The 6,845-nt window shown below is 45.9% G+C and overlaps 1 protein-coding gene across 1 annotated transcript in view; it reads left to right on the forward strand.

Annotated features, from left to right (window-relative positions):
• Positions 1–2,592: 2,592 nt before the first annotated feature.
• The window catches only part of MAPK4 (mitogen-activated protein kinase 4), a 175,690-nt gene continuing 171,437 nt past the window's right edge, over positions 2,593–6,845 (forward strand). Inside the window, exon 1 of the mRNA XM_040336946.1 lies at positions 2,593–2,784. The gene's annotated coding sequence lies outside the window, so the exon portion shown is untranslated. The remainder of the gene's footprint in view (positions 2,785–6,845) is intronic.

The following is a 6,845-nucleotide window of genomic DNA, read 5'->3' on the forward strand; positions in this document are numbered from 1 at the left end:
ACGCACGTGCCCTGCGGGCGCGATCACCGCCGGGCACCCGCGATCGCTCGTTACAGAGTGAGGACCGGGAGCTGTGTGTGTAAACAGGGGGAGAAATGCCTGATCGTCTGTTCATACAATGTATGATCAGCGATCAGTCATTTCCCCAAGTCAGTCCCCCCCCCCTGTTCAGTTAGAACACACCCAGGGAGCATACTTAACCGCCTCCTCGCCCCCTAGTGTTAACCACTTCACTGCCAGTGACATTTTTATAGTAATCAATGCATTTTTATAGCACTGATCGCTATAAAAATGCCAATGGTCCCAAAAATGTGTCAAAAGTGTCCGAAGTGTCGCAGTACCGATAAAAAAAAAAATATTAATAAAAATGCCACAAAACTATCCCCTATTTTGTAAACCTTATAACATTTGCGCAAACCAATCAATAAACGCTTATTGCGATTTTTTTTTACGAAAAATAGGTAGAAGAATACGTATCGGCCTAAACTGAGGAAAAAAATCGTTTTTTTTTATATATTTTTGGGGGATATTTATTACAGCAAAAAGTTAAAAATATTTTTTTTTTTCAAAATTATCGCTCTATTTTTGTTTATAGCGCAAAAACTAAAAACCGCAGAGATGATCAAATACCACCAAAAGAAAGCTCTATTTGTGGGAAAAAAAGGACGCCAATTTTGTTTGGGAGCCACGTCGCACGACCGCGCAATTGTCAGTTAAAGTGACGCAGTGCCGAATCTCAAAAAGTGGCCTGGTCTTTGACACGCCTGTGTATCTCCCCTGTCACCAATGATCCCTCACTTTATTTGAGGCAGTTACCTTATTGAAGTAATGGAAGATCTGGCTGGAGGATATATAATTTTACCCTTCACACCAACACAATTTTCCGTTAAGACCTCCCTGTACCCAGAGGGGCTGTTCATGTACAATATACCAAGGTGACACTGTGGGGATAGAACAGACGTCTCTTTATAATCAGGTTGTACCAATTTATGTGGGTCATCCTGCATTTTTGTGTCCCCCGGGGTAGGTTGCTTCCCTGGACCAGGTTCTTGGCCACCTACCTGACACAGCATCCACGTTTTGTGACATATTCCATATACATCTTTTAATAAATGATGTGCCCATGTATGGCTCCTGAGGAAGCGGACACCAAGTAACTGCGAAACATGCAACATGTAGAGTACATGTACACTGCAGAATATTTGATGTTTTGTATACATCATTGTTAATACAATGTTAATGATTAGCTGATTTATGGTTGTCACAATCAATATTTTATTGTAAATGTTTAGAAATTTTTACTTTGTGATAAAAATATTTTACATTATAAATTTGACTGTCTATCAGTTGATCATACGATGCCATCATAGTCCAATACAGCCTCCCTTTTCTTTACAATACAATGGGCCAGATTCTGAAAGGACTTACGACGGCGCAGCGCCATGTACGCCGTCGTAAGTCCTAATCCGACCCGTCGTATCTATGCGCCTGATTCTTAGAATCAGTTACGCATAGATATCCATTAGATCCGACAGGCGTAAGTCTCTTACGCCGTCGGATCTAAACTGCATTTTTTTGTTGACCGCTAGGTGGCGCTTCCGTCGAATGCCGCGTTGAGTATGCAAATTATCTAGATACGCAAATTCCCGAACGTACGCGCGGCCGACGCAGTCAAGTTACGACGTTTACGTTAGGCTTTTCCCGGCGTATAGTTGCCCCTGCTATATGAGGCATAAGTGCGGCGTACCAATGTTAAGTATGGCCGTCGTTCCCGCGTCGAAATTTGAAAAATTTACGTCGTTTGCGTAAGTCGTCCGTGAATGGGGCTGGACGTCATTTACGTTCACGTCGAAACCAATGACGTCCTTGCGGCGTACTTCGGAGCAATGCACACTGGGAAATTCCACGGACGGCGCATGCGCCGTTTCCGCAAAAACGTCAATCACGTCGGGTCACAGTAGTTTTACATAAAACACGCCCCCCTGATCCAAATTTGAATTGGGGGGGCTTACGCCGGACGAGTTTACGCTTTGCCGCCGCAACTTACGGAGCAAGTGCTTTGAGAATACAGCACTTGCCCGTCTAAGTTGCGGAGGCGTAACGTAAATCGGATATGTTACGCCCGGGCAAAGATACGCCATTGACTGAGAATCTGGCCCAATATTATTGTTATTTATTTATTTATTTTTTTGCTTGCTTATTTTTATTTTTTATTATTTATATTATTTAGCTATTTTTTATCTTGATATTTTTATCATTACAAATTAAATATAATTTCCATGCTATAAAAATAACAGGCTGGTGACTGCCGATTATGACTTCCAGTTGTTGTGGTCTAATTGCTGCATGCATAACTATTATTAAAAAAAAAAAGTTAATTATTATTTTGTTCTTGGTGTGAACACACTGGTGATGAATCATTCCTGCCAGTGGTTATAGTACCAGTTTTATGCTGGCATTGGACCCATCCCCTGGTATGAGTGCCCTAGGAGTGCCTGGCCAGGTGCTGGCTGGATGTGACAGCTGTGCTCCAGCAGTGATTGACAGCTGGCTGTGACGTCAGGCAGTGGGCGTGTCCTGAGAGGAGTTCCCTGGGAAGGCAGAGGAGGAAGGCTGCTGACTCCAGTGTGTGACCTGGGAGAGAATGGGCTGATCACAGACACAGGAGGACTGCTGGGGAGGATGCAGTGTGCAGAAGAGACAGGCAGCCTGAAGAACAAAGCATGGATGAGGAGGAAGGGGTAGCTGGAGCTTGGAGCTGGGATTGCCACTGTCACCATCATGGTAAGTGCTTGCCTGTTCAGGATGCTCTTCAGTCCCTGCAGCACAATTAGCCGGCTGCTACACCTTCTTTATGTGCTGCACAATGGGATCAGCTGCAGCATCAGCTCTGGGCTAATCCTGCTTGTGTTCTGTGCAAAGCTTCATGTCACTGAGCCGTCATATGCAAGGTGCAACAACCCATGGCAACCAGCTTTTGGCTGCAGGGCAGTTAGGGATGATTTCTGATTGGTCGGTAATGGCTTCTTGTACTTTGCCCCGGCTGTCACTCTTTGCACCTAGTTTACCGATTAGGTGATCCTCTATATTGGAGGTGATCCCTATATTGGAGGTGAGGTGAGGTGCTCCCCTATATTGGAGGTGAGGTGAGGTGCTCCCCTATATTGGAGGTGAGGTGCTCCTCTATATTGGAGGTGAGGTGCTCCTCTATATTGGAGGTGATGTGATCCTCTATATTGGAGGTGATGTGATCCTCTATATTGGAGGTGAGGTGATCCTCTATATTGGAGGTGATGTGATCCTCTATATTGGAGGTGAAGTGATCCCTATATTGGAGGTGAGGTGAGGTGCTCCCCTATATTGGAGGTGATGTGATCCTCTATATTGGAGGTGAGGTACTTCCCTATATAGGAGGTGAGGTGCTCCCCTATTTAGGAGGTGAGGTGATCCCCTATATTGGAATTGAGGTGATCCTCTATATTGGAGGTGAGGTGATCCCCTATATTGGAGGTGAGGTGATCCCCTATTTAGGAGGTGAGGTGATCCCCTATATTGGAATTGAGGTGATCCTCTATATTGGAGGTGAGGTGATCCCCTATATTGGAGGTGAGGTGATCCCTATATTGAAGGTGAGGTGCTCCCCTATATTGGAGGTGATGTGATCCTCTATATTGGAGGTGAGGTGCTCCCCTATATTGGAGGTGAGGTGCTCCCCTATATTGGAGGTGGGGTGATCCCCTATATTGGAGGTGAGGTGATCCCCTATATTGGAGGAGAGATGATTCTCTATATTGGAGGTGAGGTGATCCCCTTTATTGGAGGTGAGATGATCCCCTATATTGGAGGTGAGATGATCCCCTATATTGGAGGTGAGGTGATCCCCTATATTGGAGGTGAGGTGATCCTCTATATTGGAGGAGAGGTGCTCCCCTATATTGTAGATGGAGAGATCTTCTATATCGGAGGTGAGGTGACCCCCTATATTGGAGGTGATCCTATATATTGGAGGTGAGGTGATCCCCTATATTGGATGTGATCCCCTATATTGGATGTGATCCCCTATATTGATGAATATAATACAAGATTTCAGGATGCCTTCTTCAGGTTTCTTCCATTTCTGGATCTCACACATTTGTATACAATGTTACGATGTAATAGAGATTGAGTTACTCCTGAAGAAGTATCTATAGAAAGATCCTGAAGAAGTATCTATAGAAAGATCCTGAAGAAGTATCTATAGAAAGATCCTGAATAAGTATCTATAGAAAGATCCTGAAGAAGTATCTGTAGAAAGATCCTGAAGAAGTATCTATAGAAAGATCCTGAAGAAGTATCTATAGAAAGATCCTGAGTTGGTTTTGGGGACATCTGAGGATTGATTTCCAAGGACACTTTCAGGCTGATCTCTGTGTCAGTGTGTCATTCTGAATTCTCCTTTAATAAATGAAGGGAAGGCTACGATCTCATGAATAATAATGAGAGGGATGAGTGAAGAACGAGGACAGGGACAGGTCCCGGAGTTGTAGACCGTTCCCCGGTAGAGCTGACAGCTATATGGCAGCATTGTCTGCTATCCTGTAAAATGAAAGTTTAATCTGATTATATTATATTTTCCCTTCACCGGTTCTTCCTTCGCCCCTCATCAACATGCTAATGACATCTTTAAAGAAAACATTTCCATTTTCATTTCTTCCCTTATTTTAGATCCAGTAACATCATCACTGGGTATGCGTGCTTCTCTATGTAATGCAGACAGATCTCAGTCCTCCTCTCAAGATCCCTCAGTACTGATGCAAATAGAGGCTGACTCTTGATGGGAAAGGAATGGAAAATATAGAGAAATCTTTGATGGGGAGATGTTAGACTGGAGCGGTGGCAGTTACCTGGGCAGGTTGTATTTGAACCCAGACCACCCTGGGTAACACCCATAGGCGTGCACACAGGGTGTGCCGCATGTGCCTGGGCACACCCTAATCCCCCCATGTGCATTAGCATTATCGCATTATTATATTATTATTGTGCCGGCAGGGAGATCAGTATGTCAGGGTCATATACTGGATATGTAGATACACACAGGGTCGCCATCAGGGGGGTACAGGCAGTACACCTGTAAGGGGCCCGGTGGTCCCCAGGGCCCCGGATGGCATACCCCTTTTTTTTATTTACATTTTTTTTGTTCGTCAGCACCCAAAGCCCCCCCAACCCTAATACGCGGCGGCAGCCCCCCCCCCCAGCTTTTCGATTCGCCATGCCCCCCCCCCATTCTGAATTTGTGCCGCCCCCCCACTTCTCAACTTGCGGCACTCCCCCCCTGCTCAATTTGTGTCAGAAGAGCCCCCCCCCCCCGATTCTCTGCTCCAGGGGGCCCATGCCTGAAGCTGTGTAAGGGGCCCCAAAATTCCTGATGGCGGCCCTGGACACACACACACACACACACACGTGTTTGATCTTTAACCACTTAAGCCCCGGACCTTTAGGCAGCTAAATGCCCAGGCCAGGTTTTGCGATTCGGCACTGCGTCGCTTTAACAGACAATTGCGCGGTCATGCGACGTGGCTCCCAAACAAAATTGGCGTCCTTTTTTCCCCACAAATAGAGCTTTCTTTTGGTGGTATTTGATCCCCTCTGCGGTTTTTATTTTTTGCGCTTTAAACAAAAATAGAGCGACAATTTTGAAGAAAATGCAATATTTTTTACTTTTTGCTATAATAAATATCCCCAAAAACATATATAAAACATTTTTTTTCCCTCAGTTTAGGCCGATACGTATTCTTCTACCTATTTTTGGTAAAAAAAATCGCAATAAGCGTTTATCGATTGGTTTGCGCAAAATTTATAGCGTTTAAAAAATAGGGGATAGTTTTTTTTTTTTTTTTTTTTACTACTAATGGCGGCGATCAGCGATTTTTTTCGTGACTGCGACATTATGGCGGACACTTCGGACAATTTTGACACATTTTTGGGACCATTGTCATTTTCACAGCAAAAAACGCATTTAAATTGCATTGTTTATTGTGAAAATGACAGTTGCAGTTTGGGAGTTAACCACAGGGGGCGCTGAACGTGTTAGGCTTCACCTAGTGTGTGTTTACAACAGTAGGGGGGTGTGGCTGTAGGTCTGACATCATCGATCGAGTCCCCCTATAAAAGAGATCACACGATCGATGCAGCCGCCACAGTGAAGCACGGGGAAGCCGTGTTTACATACGGCTCTCCCCGTTCTTCAGCTCCGGGGAGCGATCGCGAGGGGGCGGCTAGAAACGAATAGCCGCGCCCTCATCCCGGATCGCTCCCCGCGGGAATCCGACCGCCGCATGTGGGGGGGGGGGGGGGGGTGTCCGGATCGGACCCCCGACCCGCGGAAAGGCAAGGACGTACCTGTACGTGCCATTCTGTGGACGTACATATACATGCGGCGGTCGGGAAGTGGTTATGGTGCACACCCTAATCCAGGGATATGCAATTAGCGGACCTCCAGCTGTTGCAGAACTACAAGTCCCACGAGGCATAGCAAGACTGACGGCCACAAGCACGACACCCAGAGGCAGAGGCATGATGGGACTTGTAGTTTTGCAACAGCTGGAGGTCCACCAATTGCATATCCCTACACCTAATCCAATAGGCTGCACACACCTATGGTAACACCCACATGTGATGCTGAGCCTCCGTGACTGATGATGAAGATCCCTGAAAGAACTGAAATCCAATGAATCAAAAGGGGCGGGCTGGGGAAGAAAGAGCTAAATGATGCTGGATGTTCTCCAGCCAGGAAATGAAGCGGGCTCTATCTGACGCTCTGCAGCTTCTAACGCACATTGTGAGAGTCTCACAGCGTGCAGTAAAAA

The sequence above is a fragment of the Rana temporaria genome, chromosome 1 (genome assembly GCF_905171775.1).
Source record: "Rana temporaria chromosome 1, aRanTem1.1, whole genome shotgun sequence".
Lineage (NCBI taxonomy): Eukaryota > Metazoa > Chordata > Amphibia > Anura > Ranidae > Rana > Rana temporaria.